Genomic DNA, 22,474 nt, shown 5'->3' with positions numbered 1-22,474 from the left:
AAAAAAGTTATTGTATAAGTTAAATGGAGAAAAGAGAAAGCAACCCCCACTAAGCCTTCTATATAACTCAGACTCTGTGCACAAATAAGCCAGCAACTGAAAATCAGGGCTAGAATCTCCCTCGTCAGATAGACCTGTTGTTGGCAAATGGAATTGGTAAAAGTTCAAATGGAAGCAAATAATCATCATCGCTGCTCCCATATACACATTACTTCTTCTAAACACTATATGGGGGAAATTCACTAAAGGGCAAAGTGACCAACGTTAGTGAAAATTCGCCAGCGGCACGTCTTTTCGGGACTTCGCCGATTTACTAACGGGCGCAGGCCAAACTTCGCTAGCGAAGGAGATAGATTCTAGCGCTACTTCGCACTCTTACGCCAGGCGAAGTTTCGATCTGGCTAAAGACCGTTACTTCGCAAATTCACCAAGATGTGCCTTTTACTCAACGTTACCTGTTCTGCCAGACTTGCCGTCTCCAGCTCAGACCAGGCGAAGTGCAATGGAATGTATAGTTCCAAAAAACGCTAGCATCTCTTACTTTTTTTTATTATTTAAAGTTTTTTCTTGTTTTTTTTTCAGTCATGAATTTGCAATAACAAAATCATACATGTATAACAAAAAAAAAAAAAAAAAAAAGAGACAAGAATTGACTCTGGGACACATTCATTTATATATACTGTTAAACCATTGTTGACATATTCTTATGTTAACAATATCACTTATCATATAAATACAAGCATTGCCAATAACTAGCAGTTTTTTAGAGAAGGTTCCCTGGGTACGTGCAAATGAGCATTCGTATGTTGCTGTTTGGTTCAATTCCTGCAAAATGCAGTGTATTGAGGGAATATCCTCCGTTTTCCATTTCCTTGCAATAGCCATTCTTGTCGCAAACAAAATATGATACATTAAATAACATTGTGCTTTGTTATACTGTAATGTTTGTATTGGATTCATTATACCCAAAAGTGCTAAGGCCGGAGTAAGTATAATATTAATTTTAGTAGTATCCTTTATCACATTCTCGACTAATCTCCATAAAGTTTGTACCCGGGGACATTCCCACCAAATATGTAAGCAACTCCCTGAACCCCCGCAGTTTCTCCAACATTTATTCGGTGAACCATATATTTTATTTAATTTGCTTGGTGTTAACCCTTTAAATGCCACAGATCGTAGAATCTACGTTCTGTGGCAAAGGTACTTGAAATGCCACAGAACGTAGATTCTACGTTCTGCAGCACTTCCGGGTTCAGAAGCGGAGGAGCGGCTGTTAGAGCCGCTCGCTCCGTTCCTGCTCGATCCCCTGCCCCTAGGCAACGAGCAGAGCAGGGGATCGAGTGGCCCCTGGGGCGCGATCGCCCAGGGGCCCAAAAACAGCAGCAGGCACGTGTTACTTACGTGTCCTGCTGCTGCAGCCTGCACCGGATCGACGATCTCCGCCCCCACAGCACACAGACAGGAACCACGAGGCAGATGTCTTCCAGGGAGTCTTCCTGATCGCCTGCAACAGTCTCCAGCGATTTTTTCAGGTTAGTGCAACAATTACACACACAAACACACCAACACACACTTATTACAGTAATACACACTTAGATTCACACTTACACACACTTACACATACATTTTTGGGGATTGGGGGGGTCACTTACACTCACTGCACTTACACACATGTGCACACGCACACACGCACACATAACATGTAATTTACCATTTGTACACACGCACACGCACATACATGGCATTGTGGCTTTTTTTTTTTTTTCTTATCGCATCGTCTCTTTTTTTGGCTGAAAAAAATGTTTTATTGCCATTACGAATAGCGTATTCGCTAACCGTACTGTGCAATATCTTTTTTATGTTATTTCGGTGATTATATTGCAATTTTGGGTATTTTGGTGCATTTTTAGCCATTTTATTGAATTTTTAGCCATTTTATTGCATTTTCAGCTCTGCGTATGTTGTGTTCACTTGTTTCTAGCCGTATAACCTGTTTGGCCCAGCTAAAATATTCAAACTGTGATTCTGACGGCCGATAACACTAGTCTGGAAAAAAAACATTGATTTTTGTGGTTTTATTGGATTTTTTTGCATTTCACTCTTTACTGCCTTATTTTGTTTTGCCTTGTAAATTTTATCTACTTTATATCCATTTGGGGGTCTCTGTGCGCCACATAGTTTGGTATATCTATGCATATTGGGCATCAAAGTGTTCAGTAGACCCCTGGCGTTCATATTTAGGATGTTTTATGCTGATACGTTACGAAATGTGGGGCATATAATGGGGTAAAATTCAAGCTTTGTGACGATTTTCAGAAATTTGATAAAAACCGTTATGTTCAGCATTGCTTTGCAGTTTGGCAGTTTGCAGTAGAAACACTTATTTACCCATATTGGATTCGTCAGAATGTGTACTTTCTGAAAATATATGGTTTTCTGGGGTCTCTGTACTGTTAGGGGGGTCTAATGTCGCATAATACACACACCAGGTGCTCATATTGCAGCAGCCAGCGCGTCAGCCGTGAAAATGTATATACACTATTGTCATTTGGGGGTCTCTGTACACCACATAGTTTGGTATATCTATGCATACTGGGCATCAAAGTGTTCAGTAGACCCCTGGCGTTCATATTTAGGATGTTTTATGCTGATACGTTAAGAAATGTGGGGCATATAATGGGGTAAAATTCAAGCTTTGTGACGATTTTCAGAAATTTGATAAAAACCGTTATTTTCAGCATTGCTTTGCAGTTTGGCAGTTTGCAGTAGAAACACTTATTTACCCATATTGGATTCGTCAGAATGTGTACTTTCTGAAAATATATGGTTTTCTGGGGTCTCTGTACTGTTAGGGGGGTCTAATGTCGCATAATACACACACCAGGTGCTCATATTGCAGCAGCCAGCGCGTCAGCCGTGAAAATGTATATACACTATTGTCATTTGGGGGTCTCTGTACACCACATAGTTTGGTATATCTATGCATACTGGGCATCAAAGTGTTCAGTAGACCCCTGGCGTTCATATTTAGGATGTTTTATGCTGATACGTTAAGAAATGTGGGGCATATAATGGGGTAAAATTCAAGCTTTGTGACGATTTTCAGAAATTTGATAAAAACCGTTATGTTCAGCATTGCTTTGCAGTTTGGCAGTTTGCAGTAGAAACACTTATTTACCCATATTGGATTCTTCAGAATGTGTACTTTCTGAAAATATATGGTTTTCTGGGGTCTCTGTACTGTTAGGGGGGTCTAATGTCGCATAATACACACACCAGGTGCTCATATTGCAGCAGCCAGCGCGTCAGCCGTGAAAATGTATATACACTATTGTCATTTGGGGGTCTCTGTGCGCCACATAGTTTGGTATATCTATGCATATTGGGCATCAAAGTGTTCAGTAGACCCCTGGCGTTCATATTTAGGATGTTTTATGCTGATACGTTACGAAATGTGGGGCATATAATGGGGTAAAATTCAAGCTTTGTGACGATTTTCAGAAATTTGATAAAAACCGTTATTTTCAGCATTGCTTTGCAGTTTGGCAGTTTGCAGTAGAAACACTTATTTACCCATATTGGATTCGTCAGAATGTGTACTTTCTGAAAATATATGGTTTTCTGGGGTCTCTGTACTGTTAGGGGGGTCTAATGTCGCATAATACACACACCAGGTGCTCATATTGCAGCAGCCAGCGTCAGCCGTGAAAATGTATATACACTATTGTCATTTGGGGGTCTCTGTACACCACATAGTTTGGTATATCTATGCATACTGGGCATCAAAGTGTTCAGTAGACCCCTGGCGTTCATATTTAGGATGTTTTATGCTGATACGTTACGAAATGTGTGGCATATAATGGGGTAGAATTCAAGCTTTGTGACGATTTTCAGAAATTTGATAAAAACCGTTATGTTCAGCATTGCTTTGCAGTTTGGCAGTTTGCAGTAGAAACACTTATTTACCCATATTGGATTCGTCAGAATGTGTACTTTCTGAAAATATATGGTTTTCTGGGGTCTCTGTACTGTTAGGGGGGTCTAATGTCGCATAATACACACTCCAGGTGCTCATATTGCAGCAGCCAGAGCGTCAGCCGTGAAAATGTATATACACTATTGTCATTTGGGGGTCTCTGTGCGCCACATAGTTTGGTATATCTATGCATATTGGGCATCAAAGTGTTCAGTAGACCCCTGGCGTTCATATTTAGGATGTTTTATGCTGATAAGTTATGAAATGTGGGGCATATAATGGGGTAAAATTCAAGCTTTGTGACGATTTTCAGAAATTTGATAAAAACCGTTATGTTCAGCATTGCTTTGCTGTTTGCCAGTTTGCAGTAGAAACACTTATTTACCCATATTGGATTCGTCAGAATGTGTACTTTCTGAAAATATATGGTTTTCTGGGGTCTCTGTACTGTTAGGGGGGGTCTAATGTCGCATAATACGCACACCAGGTGCTCATATTGCAGCAGCCAGCGCGTCAGCCATGAAAATGTATATACACTATTGTCATTTGGGGGTCTCTGTGCGCCACATAGTTTGGTATATCTATGCATACTGGGCATCAAAGTGTTCAGTAGACCCATGGCGTTCATATTTAGGATGTTTTATGCTGATACGTTACGAAATGTGTGGCATATAATGGGGTAGAATTCAAGCTTTGTGACGATTTTCAGAAATTTGATAAAAACCGTTATGTTCAGCATTGCTTTGCAGTTTGGCAGTTTGCAGTAGAAACACTTATTTACCCATATTGGATTCGTCAGAATGTGTACTTTCTGAAAATATATGGTTTTCTGGGGTCTCTGTACTGTTAGGGGGGTCTAATGTCGCATAATACACACTCCAGGTGCTCATATTGCAGCAGCCAGAGCGTCAGCCGTGAAAATGTCTATACATATTGTCATTTGGGGGTCTCTGTGCGCCACATAGTTTGGTATATCTATGCACATTGGGCATCAAACTGTTTAGTAGACCCATATGTTTATATTTAGGATGCTTTATGCTGGTAATGATACATGGACAATACGATGCTGGAAAGTTGAAGCTTTGAGGCAATTTCCAGATATTTCACCAAAACCGCCAAATTTGGCAAAGCCTTGCGACTCAGTAGTTTGGAGCAGAAAGGCATGGGTACCCATTTTAGATTCTGTAGAATGTGTACTTTCCAAAAATATATGGGGTTGGGGGGTAAACATCTATTTCTGTGTTTTTACCCCACAAAAATGCAGTGAATGTGTTAATTTTTCATTAGCTGAAGTTACCCACCGGACAATTTGTATGTGCTAACTTCATTTTGGGGCCTCTAAATGCCATATACTTTGGTAAACTTATGAACGATGGCCACCAAAATGTTCTGAGGAACCCTGGCAATCATATTTAGGGTGCTTTTTCTTAGTACGTAATGACACATGGGTGATATGGTGCTGGGAAGTTGAAGCTTTGAGGCAATTTTCAGATATTTCACCAAAACCGACAACTTTGGGAAAGCCTTGCGACTCAGTAGTTTGGAGCAATAAGGCATGGGTACCCATTTTAGATTCGGTAGAATGTGTACTTTCCAAAAATGTATGGGTTTGGGGGGTAAACATATATTTCTGTGTTTTTACCCCACAAAAATGCAGTCAATGTGTTGATTTTTCATTAGCTGAAGTTACCCACGGGACTGTTTGTATGCGCTAACTTCATTTTGGGGCCTCTAAATGCCAGATACTTTGGTAAACCTATGAACAATGGCCACCAAACTGTTCGGAGTAACCCTGGCAATCATATTTAGGGTGCTTTTTCTTAGTACGTAATGACACATGGGTGATATGGTGCTGGGAAGTTGAAGCTTTGAGGCAATTTTCAGATATTTCACCAAAACCGACAACTTTGGGAAAGCCTTGCGACTCAGTAGTTTGGAGCAATAAGGCATGGGTACCCATTTTAGATTCGGTAGAATGTGTACTTTCCAAAAATGTATGGGTTTGGGGGGTAAACATATATTTCTGTGTTTTTACCCCACAAAAATGCAGTCAATGTGTTGATTTTTCATTAGCTGAAGTTACCCACGGGACTGTTTGTATGCGCTAACTTCATTTTGGGGCCTCTAAATGCCAGATACTTTGGTAAACCTATGAACAATGGCCACCAAACTGTTCGGAGGAACCCTGGCAATCATATTTAGGGTGCTTTTTCTTAGTACGTAATGACACATGGGTGATATGGTGCTGGGAAGTTGAAGCTTTGAGGCAATTTTCAGATATTTCACCAAAACCGACAACTTTGGGAAAGCCTTGCGACTCAGTAGTTTGGAGCAGAAAGGCATGGGTACCCATTTTAGATTCAGTAGAATGTGTACTTTCCAAAAATATATGGGTTTGGGGGGTAAACATATATTTCTGTGTTTTTACCCCACAAAAATGCAGTCAATGTGTTGATTTTTCATTAGCTGAAGTTACCCACGGGACTGTTTGTATGCGCTAACTTCATTTTGGGGCCTCTAAATGCCAGATACTTTGGTAAACCTATGAACAATGGCCACCAAACTGTTCGGAGTAACCCTGGCAATCATATTTAGGGTGCTTTTTCTTAGTACGTAATGACACATGGGTGATATGGTGCTGGGAAGTTGAAGCTTTGAGGCAATTTTCAGATATTTCACCAAAACCGACAACTTTGGGAAAGCCTTGCGACTCAGTAGTTTGGAGCAATAAGGCATGGGTACCCATTTTAGATTCGGTAGAATGTGTACTTTCCAAAAATGTATGGGTTTGGGGGGTAAACATATATTTCTGTGTTTTTACCCCACAAAAATGCAGTCAATGTGTTGATTTTTCATTAGCTGAAGTTACCCACGGGACTGTTTGTATGCGCTAACTTCATTTTGGGGACTCTAAATGCCAGATACTTTGGTAAACTTATGAACAATGGCCACCAAAATGTTCAGAGGAACCCTGGCAATCATATTTAGGGTGCTTTTTCTTAGTACGTAATGACACATGGGTGATATGGTGCTGGGAAGTTGAAGCTTTGAGGCAATTTTCAGATATTTCACCAAAACCGACAACTTTGGGAAAGCCTTGCGACTCAGTAGTTTGGAGCAGAAAGGCATGGGTACCCATTTTAGATTCAGTAGAATGTGTACTTTCCAAAAATGTATGGGTTTGGGGGGTAAACATATATTTCTGTGTTTTTACCCCACAAAAATGCAGTCAATGTGTTGATTTTTCATTAGATGAAGTTACCCACAGGACTATTTGTACGCGCTAACTTCATTTTGAGGCCTCTAAATGCCAGATACTTTGATAAACCTATGAACAATGGCCACCAAACTGTTTGGAGGAACCCTGGCAATCATATTTAGGGTGCTTTTTCTTGGTGCGTAACGATACATGGGTGATATGGTGCTGGGAAGTTGAAGCTTTGAGGCAATTTTCAGATATTTCACCAAAACCGACAATTGTGGGAAAGCCTTACGACTCAGTAGTTTGGAGCAGAAAGGCATGGGTACCCATTTTAGATTCGGTAGAATGTGTACTTTCCAAAAATATATGGGTTTTGGGGGGTAAACATATATTTCTGTGTTTTTACCCCACAAAAATGCAGTCAATGTGTTGATCTTTCATTAGCTGATATATTATTCAAATTGCAGGTGAGTGATTACTCACCAAAGTTAATCACATCTCAAAGGAGATAATTAACTGATTAAAATACAACTGTCACTTAAATTAAAGTGCACTTAAATATGGAGTGTGAGAATTGTCTGAACAGAAACCAGGTCTGGGGATACTGAGCAAAGTACCCCATCTATTGCCCACTGGTCAGCAAATTCTTTCAACCGACCAGTAAACACTGCTTGGGTGTACTCTGCTCGGATGCGGGAACGCACCAGCACTCGGAACAAGACCTCTGCTGGCAGAGGATTCCCACCTTCCAGACATTGCTTTCTAGATTTATGGATGACTAATTTAGCTAAAGCCAGGAGCAAGTTGGAGAGAAGGTCTTTCTCTTTATTGTCCCGGGATACTGGGCGTCCAAAAATATAAACATGAGGGGAAAAGTGTAACCAGAACTGCAGGTAAAGCTTCCTCAAAAGAGCCAATAGAGGTTGCAGTCTGGCACACGTAAAATAAGCATGAAACACAGACTCTCCTTTGCCACAGAATGGACAAGCAGCTGGGGAGTCTGTAAAACGAGCTAAATACTCTCCCGTGCTCAATGCACCATGCAGCACTTTCCAACTCAAGTCTCCAGTTGGTCTAGGCACCAAACTGGAATAAAGAGCTTGCCACTGAGGTCTTTCACCCTCATTAAGCACACGTCTCCAGATGGTATCATATCGGGAGATGAGGGCAAGGAAGTGTACAGTGTGAAGCATTAGAGAGTACAACAGCTTTCTTGTTATATCATGAAAGCGTGTCAATGGAAAATTCTCCAACTGGCTCAAGTTGGGGGAAGGAGGTGCTTGGGGGGATTGACGGGTTTTAGGTGCTATTATTATGTCTGGAGGTGAGGAGTTCCAAGGTGGACGTGGCTCTCCAGCATGTAAAACCCCATCAATGAAGGTGTGAGAATCAGGAGAGATTGTGTCCTTGATTTCCTTGAGAAGACGGTGTGGAACCCTAGTGGTGAGGAATCCCATGCGTTGCATAACTGCTTGAGAGTCCACCCAATCTGATTTCTCAAAATCCAGGAGATCTCCAACTCTGGTTAACCGAGCCTGGCAAAGGCGACGTCGGATGCTGATGGATTCTAACATCCTAGTCTTAAAAGATGGATTGTAAAGTAGGGGCTCATTTAGAATGTCTTCCCCTTCAATGGCTCCTTGCCTTAACACGGATACCATGCTCCAGGTTTTGAGCGTGTCTTGGTAGTAAGCCGGCAGGGTTGAAAGGTTTCTTAGGAAACCCTCAGGTTCAATTATAAACAATTGCCGGTCATATCCCATATTTCGTACCTGGCGATAAAAACTCGATGCTAGAGTACACCACTGTGGAGAAGGATCTGCATACAAGTATCTCTGTATTTGCTGGAGACGGAAGGTGTGCACTTGAGAACGTATACACACGACTCCCTGCCCTCCCTCTTTCAATGGGAGGCTTGAGACACCTGCAGAAACCCAATGCTTTCCTATCCAGAGAAAGTCCAGTAACCTTCTCTGGATCTTAGCAATGAATTCTTGGGTTGGGCTAAGACATATCAGCCGGTACCAGATCTGAGAGGCCACCAGCTGATTAATCACCAAAGCTCTCCCCCTCATAGAAAGTACTTTAGCAAAACCCTTCCACTTTCCAAGGCGCGTTAGAACACACTCCTCAAGTTCAATGAAATTCTGTGAGACAGGATACTCCTCAGCTGATAGGTAGACGCCTAAATATTTAATGATTTTACTCTCCCACGAGATGTCACGAAAAGCAGGAGGCAGGAAATCCACCTTTAGAGAACCCTCCAGAAGGCCTGAGCTCTTGGACCAGTTGATCCGGGCAGATGAGGCAGCAGCGTAGACTTCTTGACACTCTTGTGCCCGCTCAAGATCAACTAGGTCCTGGGCCACAAGAATTACATCATCAGCGTAGGCTGAGAGAACCACCCTCATGTCAGGTTCTTTGAGCACCAGTCCCGTGAGCCTTTTCCTTAAGAGACACAGGAAGGGCTCAATGGCCAGCGAGTACAGTTGTCCCGACAAGGGGCATCCTTGCCGAACTCCTCGTCCAAAGGCCAGAGGTGCAGTCAGAGACCAGTTGATTTTAACTAAACACTCTGCAGAGGCATACATTGTTTTCAGGTAGCCCACAAACTGTGGGCCAAAGCTATAGGCTTGCAGAGTGCCTATAAGATATTGGTGATCCACCCTGTCAAATGCCTTCTCTTGATCCAGAGAGAGAAAAGCAAGAGATAGACCAGTCCTTCTCGCAAAATGTAGTAAGTCTCGGATTAAAAAGACATTATCAAAAATTGTCCGACCGGGGACTGTATAGGACTGGTCAGGATGAATCACCTCTGCCAGCACAGATTTGAGCCTAAGTGAGATAGCTTTGGCCACGATCTTATAGTCTGTGCTAAGCAGTGAGACTGGTCTCCAGTTCTTAATAAGACGGAGATCCCCCTTCTTAGGAAGTAGTGATAACACTGCTCGACGACACGAAAGTGGCAACTCACCTTTCTTGAAGGCCTCAGTTAGGACCCTATGGAAATCAGGGCCCAGAGTATCCCAAAAGAACTGGAAGAACTCTATGGTCAGTCCGTCAAGCCCAGGAGATTTATTGTGGGGCATTAAACGGAGTGCTTGAGAGAGTTCATCTAGAGTGATTGGTGTTTCCAACCTCTCTTTTCTCCTCTCACTGACCACTGGAAGCCCATCCCATAGCTCCTCACAGGCATCTGGAGAGATGGGATCTGGAGAAAAAAGGTTTTGATAGAAGGACCGGGCTCTGTCCCGGATAGCCTCCGGATCCTCAAGGGGGGTTCCATCCTCCGCAAAAAGGCATGTGATTTGTTTTCGGTTCCCCTTCTTCTTCTCTAGAGCATAGAAGAATCGGGAACCACGATCCATATCACAAAGTAACTGCATCCGGCTTCGCACAAAGGCACCACGAGCCTGTCGTTGTTCCATGTTACGCAGCGCTTCTTTCCTTTCTAGATATTCACACTGAAGGGCTTGGTCTTCAGAGCCTGATAGCCTTTGCTCAAGATCAAGCACCTCCCCATTCAGTGCCTCAATCTCTGCATTGCGCTGCCCGCTCACACTTTTGGTATACTCTTGACACAAGAGCTTTAGGTGAACCTTGCCTACATCCCACCACTGGTTCAATGTGGCAAATTCATCCTGAAAGGCCCTCCAGCCTCTCCATGTATCCCGGACTGACTTTGCAAAACCCTCATCTTCTAATAAACTGTTGTTAAAGTGCCAGTAAGCAGCTTTTGGCAGAGATGGTGCGATTGACATTCTCAGGGATACACAATTGTGGTCTGAGAATGGTGCCAATCTAATGGTGCTCGACTGGGCTCGTGACATGAGATGGCTCGATATATATATCCTATCAATCCGGGATTGAGAAACATGACCATCTCTCACCCTGACATAGGTAAAAGCAACCGTCTCTGGGTTCTGTTCTCTCCAGACATCAACCAAGGAGAAATGAGCAATTAGTTCTCGCAAAAGGGACTCAGACGAGTCTCTTTTCTTGGGTACATTGCGATCTCGAGCGTCAAGGGTGTAATTAAAATCACCCCCTATAATCAAGGCTTCATCAGAGTCAATTGTCTCCATGTAGGCTGACAAACTTTCAAAGAACCGTGCCCTCTCTGGTCCGGTAGTAGGAGCATACACATTCATTAGATTATATGTTCTACCTGACTCCCGGACCCGAAGATGCAATAAACGGCCAGGGATGACAGAGGTAGCATTCAGGACCTCTGGCTGGAAGGAATCTGAGAAAAGGGTCACCACCCCGCATGATGTCCAAGTGAGGTGATTAAAAAAGACCCTTCCCTTCCACTCCAGATTCCAGCTTGCTTCAAGCTCTGGAGTGGTGTGGGTCTCTTGAAGGAAACTCACAGAGTACCCTCCTTGACGAAGAAAGGAGAGTACCTGAAACATTCGGAAAGGATTCCGACAGCCATTAGTATTAAGTGTGCTTATACTCAAGGCCATTACTGAGTCTTAGGAAGTGCTTTAACCTTCATCAAGGTCTGATGAGACAAACATTTTTTGTGAAACTTCATTATACGGAGATATTCCGCTGTTCCATAGTTCTTGGCCTCTTTTATGACCTTAATGTATTGTCTCACAGAATTGATAACTAAAGGCAAATCATGCCACTTCTCCAGAGCCATGTGCATCTTCTTCTCTAATTTAACACCAAGGGTGCTCTCAAGAAACTTTTTGAGTTCCTCAGCAGGGATGATTGGGGTAGAAGGATTTGCCACTCCTATGTCAACCTCCTCTTCGATGTTCCCCTCATCCATGAGCTCTTCCTGGCTAAGGGATTGATAATCTCCCCTCTCCACTAGAGCTTTGAGAATCTCTCCACAAGTTGTTACAGGAAAAGTATCAGAATAACTTTTCTGGAGACCCTGCAATGGCTCAGGTGTTCCCTCAACTTCACTTGAAACACATTTGGAAGTGTTTGACACAGGAGCAACAGAACTAATTAGCTCCCCAGCAACAGGTAGAGCTTTGGAGGCTCGATGGTTAGCCTCTGCCCTCTCTACTACCTCCTGTGCTTTCTGGATGGCAATAACATTTGGGTCAGTTGAAGACAAGGGAGGAGAGATTTTAGCATGAACAGTAGAGGTTGTCTGGCTACCCTCCACCGTATTTACAACTCCACCCTCACCATCCTTCCCAGCAGTTTTATTTGCAGGGTCCTGTATGGGGGTTAGCCCAATATTCTCCCCCTCCTGGAGTGAAATACCCTGAGGCACTAAAAACTGAGGCTGGTTGCATTTGCCAAATCTCAGCACCTCAGGAACACTGACTACCCACTCTGCAGGAGTCTCATTAGGTATCTCTTTACACTCCAAGGGAAGATCTTCCAAATGATTTTGAGGCAGATACTGCACCCCTGACTCTGTGGGGAAACCAACACTGCCATGCAGACCATTAACCTCATTATTCCCCACCTGGTCTGGAGGCAAGAGTGCATGGTCTGACACCGGTTGATCGTGACCAACAGTTGGGCCAGACAATGTCACCACATGAGGAGCAGAAGTTTTGCTGCCCTTTTTACCCTTGGATGGGGGTGCCCCATCATTAACCACTGATGCCCATTCCTCAGGTACCAGCCAGTTTGATTTAAATTTCCTCTTTTTCTTGGCATCTGAAGAGGAAAGGCCACTATCTGCCCCAACCCCAACAGGTGTTGCAATCATGGGTACCCCCACACCTTCAGGGGTGCCCATAACAGGGGTACACTTTTTTGTGGTAGGAACAACTGCGACCCTGGGGGAAGCTTTGACATGTTTTCCCCCCTTCTCTTTTGCCGCAATTGTAAGACATGCTGCAGCCTTAGATGTCTTCAGTGAAGAAGGAGGAGGTTTGGATGTTGTAGAGGTGGGTTGTGTAACAGCCACCTCCTTTAGTGAAGGAGATATCCCCTTTGAGGACCCTGCTGAAATAGTCCCAGCAGGATAAGATGTTTTATTTGAGGCACTGGGAGCAGGAACAGGGGCTGTGGTCTTAATTTGCCCTTTGGGGCAACTCTGGCGAGTGTGCCCCAGGTTCTTGCAAAGGAAGCACCTCACTTCCTCTGTGCTGTAAAAAATTTTATACAGCACCCCTTCAAATGGAACCCCGAAAGACCCCTCAATAGTGTCTTGCCCCCGAGGTAAAAGTAGTTGCACCTGCCTTTTAAAGGAAAGGACGTGCCTCAGTCTGCTCTCCTTACATCCCAGGGGAATTCTAGACATATTTGATTTTAACTCCCCAAGGGCTTGCAGGTGGGGGTACAATAAGTGGTCTTGCAGGAAGGGGGGCACATTAGATAAAACCACCCTTGTGCCCAATCCTTCTAGGGGTTCTACAGGGACATAACTCCCTCCCACTGTGATACCCCTCTGTACCAGAGTATGCACTGCAGTTAGAGTACGGGCAAAGATTATGGCTTTCCCATACATTTTACTTGCTGCCACTACTGCAGAGTGGCCCACCACTTCAGCTGCAGCCTTTATATAAGCCTCTATGCCATGAGTGCTTGACATTAGGCATCTGACCCCATGCTTCCTTGTAAGCTTCTCTACCCCAGCAGTGACTTGGCTAGGGTTGCTGCCAGTAGCTACCGCGTGTGCAAATGTTTTAGCAGGGGTCACATTGGCTGCAGCAGCAGAAGTAGAGGCAATGGGGCTTTTTGACATGGGCTCTGACTGGTGTTTCCTTGCAGAGCTACAGCTGGGTTTTTCAGGTCCTTTTGCTTTAGAACCAAGAGATGTTTTTTATAACTTTCCTTTTTATTCCCTCCCATTATTTTACACAACACCACACAAAAAGAAAGCTTTATACTATTGATTAACAAAAAAGTAAGTTTTAAGTTGAGAAGCTGTGGCAGGGAGAGGGTTAATGTGAGCAGGTGCCTGGGAGCTGCACTGCTGCTGCTGGAAAAGATTTTATATTTATACTTATATTAAATCCTTCTCCCTTTAGCTTTCTCTCCTCACAGAACTGAGTGCAAAATCAAAATATCCACTCAATCTGTACAAAAATTAAACAATTTGTGCTGAAACAAGAGAAAAATGCAAATGAAACTGACACCCAGGTGCGGGGGAGGGGTAGGGGATCTAACAGTGAGTTTGTAGCCCAGAGCAAGTGAAGGGAACTGGGCTAGGAATCACTCACCTTCAGGGTCAAAAGAAAAATCGATTTTTAGTAAAGAAAATCAACTCAAAACTTCCCAAATTTCACCCACCAAGTGGACAACACATTCACACACCAAGTGATAACAAAAAATCCTGTCTCAAACAGGAATTTCAATGCTTAATTCAGCACTAAACAGAGAGCTTTCTCCTGTGTGTTGATCTTTCATTAGCTGAAGTTACCCACGGGACTGTTTGTATGCGCTAACTTCATTTTGGGGCCTCTAAATGCCAGATACTTTGGTAAACTTATGAACAATGACCACCAAAATGTTCAGAGGAACCCTGGCAATCATATTTAGGGTGCTTTTTCTTAGTACGTAATGATACATGGGTGATATGGTGCTGGGAAGTTGAAGGTTTGAGGAAATTTTCAGATATTTCACCAAAACCGACAATTTTGGGAAAGCCTTACGACTCAGTAGTTTGGAGCAGAAAGGCATGGGTACCCATTTTAGATTCAGTAGAATGTGTACTTTCCAAAAATATATGGGTTTGGGGGGTAAACATATAATTCTGTGTTTTTACCCCACAAAAAATGCAGTCAATGTGTTGATTTCTCAGTAGCTGAAGTAAAGTCCTGAACAATTTGGATGTGCTAACTACATATTGGTGTCTCTAAATGCCAGATACTTTGGTAAACCTATGCATAATGGGTATCAAATTGTTCAGTGGACCCCTGGCAATCATATTTCAGGTGCTTTTTCTTGGTACCTAATATAGTTTGGGATATGCGGAGCAGCAAAATAAAACCTTTGAAATGATTTTTCAGAATTTTGAATTTTTTGTTGAAAAACCGCTATGTTCAGACAAGCTTTTATGTTTGGTAGTTGGGAGTAGAGAGACATAGTTACCCATTTTGTAATCGGCAGAATGTGTACTTTTCAAAAATGTATGGTTTTCTGGGGTAAACCTACGGTTTCAGGATTTTTTGCCTTGGAATCTAAAGCATGCCGTTTTCTGCCTTAGTGCTTTCAAAATTTGGTAATAGACTGCCGGGAGTTTTTGCTGTACAGAAATCCTAAATCTCCCTAAAACTATACATATCTGGTATTGGCACGTTCGAGAGACATAAGGCTTTCCAAATCAGTTGGATTTTCATCCGTAAAATGAAATATTTTTCTGGTATAAATTGATATACGATGAAAAATTGTAATTTTTCATTTTTTTTTGGTATTTAGCACTATAAATTTTTTTGCACAGGTGTAAATACATGAAAACTCAGGCAGATTTAGAAAGCTCAGTTTCTACCGAAAAAAACAATGTATAGTTTTCCTAGGTAAACTATAGGTTTCCCCTCAGAAAATGCCCCTAAAGTGAGAGAGCACAAAATGTTTCAAAAACGGCTGGCATTTCGCGTAACCAAAATGTGAAATTCTGCTGGCACTTAAAAGGTTAAATACCATTGGTAAATTAATTTCCTAGCATTCTCAAGATGATTAACACATTTAGAAAATTCTAATGGCGATATAAATGCTTCATTCCATTGTTGTATTGTGAATGTCTGATGTAGGTCTTTTTCCCATTTTTGTATAAATCCATATTTATTTTCCAGCAAATCCTCAGGTAGTACTAACAACTTATACAGTGAGGAAGTGCCTTGCTTCTTAAGAATGGGATTTCTAAAGAAAACTTCCCAAACTGTAGGTGATCTATTAACATAATGAATCAATTTCTGTGTATAATGGCGAATCTGCAGATATTTATAAAATTCAGTATGTGGCAGTTGAAATTCTTTCTGTATTGCCGTAAATGACTTTAATGATTTACCTTCCATTAATTGAAGTAATGTAAGTATACCCCTTTGAGACCACATTTTAAATTGTAAAGATGGTATATCCATAGCAATTGTGTCTAACAATATATGGGGTGATGGAAAAGGAGAGATATATTTGGAATTGCGTATAGATCGCCATTTCTGTATTATCCACCCTAAATGAGGAGGAATGGTACCTAAATTGCAAAAAGTTATTGGACTATTAGAGGTAAAAATTTGAACTGAGGTCCAAGGGGAAAGGCAATAAATCTCAATGTCAACCCAGTGTTTAATACCTCTGGGTAAATTTAGCTCTGCTAATTGGTCTAATATTGATGCTTTATGATATATTGAAATAGCTGGAGATGCTAGTCCCCCTTTTTTTACCTCTTGTTGTAAAATTTGTTGTGCTAACCTTGGTTTTTTTGAGTTCCATATATAAGATGTAAAAATATTTTGTAATTTCTGTAAATATGATCGTGGTAAAGCGATTGGCACCACTCGCATGAGGTATAACACCTTAGGTAAACATATCATTTTCAACGCCTGAATCCTACTAAAGATAGATTTCCATGAACCAATTTCCTCCCTTAATGAGTGTAAAAGGGGTATAAAATTATCCTGAAAGAGATTATCTATAGTATTTGATAGATGCATACCCAAATATGAAATCTCTTTATCCTTCCATTCAAATGGATAAGTCTGTTTTAACTGTACCATAATGTGTTCGGGAATATTCATTCCCATAGAGCGTCTCTTACTTTTTAATGGTGATAGGCTGCAAAAGTCCGTAAATTTTTTTTTTGTGTATTTTTTTTTTGATAGATCCTACATAAGAATAGCAATTACATGTAGAAATAATTTTAAAACCAATGAACACTTTACTTTATTGCACATTTTAGCAAGTAGGAAACCTTCAGTGGTTTTTGTTCAGCTGTATATCACTGTGGCATACCATTTAACACAATAATAAGTATCAGTATCCTGAGGGTCTGTGTTTTTTACAATTTGCTGATATTCTGTGCCTGTATCATTTATAGTGGAACCAAAATGAGCAGATGACATTCCTGCTCCGAATGTAGGTTCTGTGTATGTATGATAATGCCATAAAATGATCTGGGAGTTTGACAGAACTGGTTTTTATCTCCTATAAAGAAGTGTTTTTAACTCCTATATTACAATTAAGAGTACCAGTTTGTCCTTGGTTAACATACAGAACAGATGGAGTCACCACTGGCATCTGTGATTCCACATCTGAAAAACAAAAATAATGATCAAGCTTAGTTGTCTTCATACATCTGTTTAATACCCAATTATTTATTGTAATGTGTTTCTACTTACAGGGCATCCAGAATATTAATTAAATCAGTTACCACTTATCTTATTTCCACTGAATGTTTAGTACTTTAATATTCTGTTTTCCCTACAAAGAAATAATTTAATTAATTTCTACATACTACCAGTCCAACATTCCCTCTAATTCCTTCTTGTCTATGTGTGCTAAAAAGTTTTCACACAAAATTCTTTGTGTGCACCACCATTTGCTGTGCGCTGGCCTCAAAATTTGTGTGCGCGTTCACAAGTGCACAGTTTAGAGGGAACATTGCATCAGCCATTTATATACAGTATGGTGGATCATACAAAACTTTCACAGTTTGGCAGAGAGTCTAACCTTGCCATTCATTTCCATATAATACTCCCACAGTTTTATTTTAGTGAAAGGTTGACAAAATAATGTTTTGCCCTGGGATCTACCTCATTAGATGGGCATGTGGTTAACAAATGCAACTTAAACTGTAAATCACTTATTGCAAAAGGGAAAGTTATACTCACAACCAAACAACTTTAAATTATTCAGCGGGGTGTGATCACAAAATGAATACAAAGACAAAAAATGCTCTGCATTCAGGACTGCGACATTATGTGTATACAGCTACCCCCCTTTAAACAAAACAGGGACTGTTTGTCCATATATTGCAATATATTTAAGCTTGCCAAATGTATAAAAAAAAGTATTGCCTTCCACTATTATAAAAATATTATCAGTATGGTTGAGTTGTTTGCAGCAGGAAAAAATACTAGTAATAGTAGTAGTAGTAGTTGATTAAAACCATTTATTTCTTGAAACCTATTAGAAACTTTATAAAACCTTCCTTTTAAAAAGTTATTATTAGGCATCTACTATAGTTTAGTTAGGGCTATGGTAGACAGACCAAGAAAGCTCCTCTACTGTGGGGAAATATAGCTCCCTAAATTACCTGCCCCTCTCTATTTATTTGAATTGCTGCATGTAAAACACGTTTACAAACAGCGATCATGCCCTTAGTAATTCATCCTACTAAAGCCATTACCAGGGGTTGCCACATATAAAGAGTTTAACATGTGCCAATTCAAATAAATGTGGAGTGGCAGATATTGTGGGGTGCTTAACTGCCCAGGGGAGAGCTTTGTCCCCCATCCCCGTTGTCAGTGCTTGTGTGCTCTCTTTCAAACCCCCCTCAAAATACATCTGTTATGATTGATGTCTAGTATTTGGTGTGCAATATCACTGATGTTGTGACTTCCCAAGGGCTTTACAGAATTGTTCTTTTCTTGAAAGTTATTTTCTTGAAAATTATTTTTTTTTGCACATTATCACATGATTCAGTTGTTACTTTTTTTTGTTAATGTGGCAATCATAACAGCCTGGAGTTGAGTCCCGGGTTTCAGAAAACTACTTTACCTTTTTAACAATGAACTGTTTATATGCTTTTTATCTCAGGTGGTGGTTGTGGGTTGTCCCACGAACCCTTGTACCTATCCTTTCTATGATTAGAAGTAAGATTCCATTATTAAGCTGTAAAAGTTTATGTGTGTTATGTTAGTTATATCTGGCAAGAATCTGACCACAGCAACCATTTTAAGAGCATCTTCTTTCAGTCATCATATTCTTGTGCAATCTGAGGTCATATTCACTCCATCTTCTAACAACTTTTACTGTACACGCATCAAATCGAACGAAAATCCTGAACCTGAAAAACACAGACAGCAATCATCTATAAATGGCTCTCCAGTTGATTATGAACTACCACTCACAGGTAAAAACACATGGGACATTTTGTGTTACGTGCTACAAAATATTAATTTCTTTGCATTGGAGCAAAGTGATGTGGTGCTGGTACCCTGATGTGTGTGTAAGTCACAGGGGCAACTTTGTTCTTAAAAATGGGAATCCCTATGATGTTCAGGAAAAACAGAGGAAATTTGCAGCAATCCGAATCTGATGTTAAGATATATATTTTTTTTTATTGTTGCATTAAAACATTGGTCCACATGGGACAAGGAGGGTCAGTCTTCTGCAGTTTATCCAAGTGGTGTTTCCAAACAGAATAATATAAAGCCAGAGAAGCCCTCTACAAACTGTACATCACAGGGCCCAAAGAGTTTCAGTGTGCTGAGAAAAGCATGAAACACAAGTCAAGTCACATCCTAACCCTATAAATAAATAAATACCAATTATTAGTTCAAGCCTTAATTGAAGTTCAGCTTGTCATATAGCCTTCCCTTTATATTAACATATTAACATGCAGTTTGCCCTGTCCTCTAGCTAAATGTTTAGGGCAGTCCACCGAGGCCCTCCATTAACTTGGATCTTGCATCATGTCTATAATTTGCTTCACAGACTCTATTTTGTTTGGCTTTAAGATAACAATTGTCTGGATTCAGTCTCAAACTGGGGCAGTGGTGCCCCCTTCCAACACATTACCCCCCATTTACAATTAAAGGCTACAGGGGGAATTTAATATTGGTTGCTAGCTGAAAAATCATTTGCAATTCATTCGGATAAATGTTCGCAAATCGCAAAGTGAAAAATTTTGCCTATGCAAACACTTTGCCCCTCACACAACAGTAAGATAGCGATTGCGAATTTTATAGTTTGCGATAGTGCCCAATGTATGTAATAAAATGTTGCTATCACAAGCCATTTTATGCAAGAAAATATTTAACAAAACTGCAAAGCAGGTGTCAAAGGGTCACAATGCGCAATTAAGATTAAGAATAAAAGCCTAATGAAGAAAATTACATTGCAAAGTTTGGTTCTTTGTGAATTTTATTACATTTCCCTCTTATATCTTTCTGGATCCTTTTTTTTTTTTTTACACATGTCAAATCAGGTTATAGAGTTTTACCTCAAACCATCGCATTATGGTAATTCCTCTGGCAAAAAGCATTATAGATCTACTGCTTTACACAATTGAATGTTTAACCAGACAGTGACATCTAGTGGTTTAAAGTAAGAATAATTTGTTTTAAAGGGGTCCTCCACAAAAAAAAATCAAATTTTTGTGAAAGAAAAGGTAATTTTAAGCAAAGCTTCAATATACATTCATTAAACATCTTGAGTGGCATCTGCAAACTCTGGCAAATTACAGAGGGGCTGCTCCGAGCTGCCATATATCAGTTGGCATATATATTGGGCCAGTATGGGGCTGTTTTGGCCTTAAAATGGCAAGGCTTATTTTGACTCCCAGTCCACACGTTTGTAAATGTAGTGGAAATTCAAGTCAGTGTTTGTTTTTTTCCTTTTCCTTTCTCTGGGTTAGACTTAAAGCAATGAAGAAGTCTGTTAATCAGCTGGTTTGCAACATTATTGCAGGAGTCAGATCGAGTAGTACAGTGGATACAAACTGGCAAACAGATACTTCTTTAAATAGCAACTTTTAAACTAATGAAGATTTTTGAAATTTCAGTATGTAGGAAAGTTGCTTAGAATTACATTTTCTTTCAATATGCAACAAAAACAAAACGGTTTGTGGGCACAGAACCACTTTAAATTTAAATGTCTAGATTTTGAATATGGTCATAGGTGGAGCACACATCAGAAATTTATAAAAACAGCTGATTTCAGTTTTATGTTGTTGACCTCGGCCTATACTCTGGCTGTTGTGTTATGCAGGGGGTAGGATAAATTGCTGGAATACTAATTTCTTGTTGGAGTTAAGCTCTCCATAGACGCAACGATTCTTCTTGCCGAACGACCGATTTTAGGGAAGCCCGACCAATCCTTCAAAATTATCGTGCGGTTAGTGGGATTCGAACGATCGTACATCTTACGATTTTTCAGCCAACATCTGTCAGGAAATTGATCAGCCAGGTCAAAAAATCTTTGTCGGTCCCAGTGCAATCTATCTATGCTTGCAGGGCCAAGCAGGCAGCTCCCCATTGTTTTCCTGGAAAATTGGTCTTTTTAGTTGATGGTAAATTCGTACGATCGTACGATTGTTCTGAGAAGATCGTGGTCTCACGATCAGGATCTGATCTTTTAAAAATCTCAACATCTATGGCCAGCTTTACTCTAGAGCAGTGATCCCCAACCAGTAGCTCATGAGCAACGTGTTGCTCACCAACCCCTTGGATGTTGCTCCCAGTGGCACTAAAGCAGTGGTTATTTTTTAATTTTGGTTTGGAGGCAAGTTTTGGTTGCATAAAAAACAGGTGTACTGCCAAACAGACCCTCCTGTAGACTGCCAGTCCATATAGGAGCTACCAAATAGCCAATCACAAACCATAACTGAACTCTCAGGAGTTTGCTTGCTTGTGTTGCTTTCGAACTTATTACATTTGAATGTGGCTCAAGGGTAAATAAGGTTGGGGATCCCTGCTCTAGAGGAGCAAACCAAATGCAGAGTTAAACTGACAGAACTCTTAGGGAATGATGAGCTAAGAAGTCTTGCTCTCAATCTTCTTTTGACCTTCCTCTATCTCCATCTGATGTTGCTCACCCACTTGCAGGTGTTAATAAACAGGTTCAGTTAGATGGACTGTTTTAGAAGAGACTGCCTTAACTTTTATCTTTAATGTGGTGATGTCAGCCATCTTCTAAGAACCTACACCTCTTGGTAATAATCTTTCTTCATTAAAGACTGTTCTCCATTAAAGACAGTAATACCTGCTTTAATCGCAACCATCATTACACTCTGCATTTTTTTTACTGAAAAACAAGTTCTCTGGAAAATCAAGCCTTTATTAATTCAGGAACAAGGAGTTGCTTCATGAACTTGACATTTGCTGAACAACATCAGATTCCTTGTTCCTTCATTCTGGTTTATTTAAAACTGTATTCATTATTTGATCCATTCATTAAAAGCATGTTAAAACTCTGTCACCATCTTCATTGGCATTGCAGAGAGGCTCATTTTAATCTCAGTACTGTTTAAATGACTTTTTAGCCATTCAGGTCCTTCATTGTTTATGTTTAACTGTTCAACAGGGTGAAGATAATTCCCATACTGCTCCAGATCATTACTATTAATCACTGGCTGTTGATTAAAAAGCCCATCATCCTTATGGTTAACCTAATAATCTTCTTCCCCATTCTTTTATGACATTTGG

Source organism: Xenopus laevis, chromosome 1S (assembly GCF_017654675.1).
Source record: "Xenopus laevis strain J_2021 chromosome 1S, Xenopus_laevis_v10.1, whole genome shotgun sequence".
Classification (NCBI taxonomy): domain Eukaryota; kingdom Metazoa; phylum Chordata; class Amphibia; order Anura; family Pipidae; genus Xenopus; species Xenopus laevis.
Note: the sequence above shows the minus strand (reverse complement) of the source record.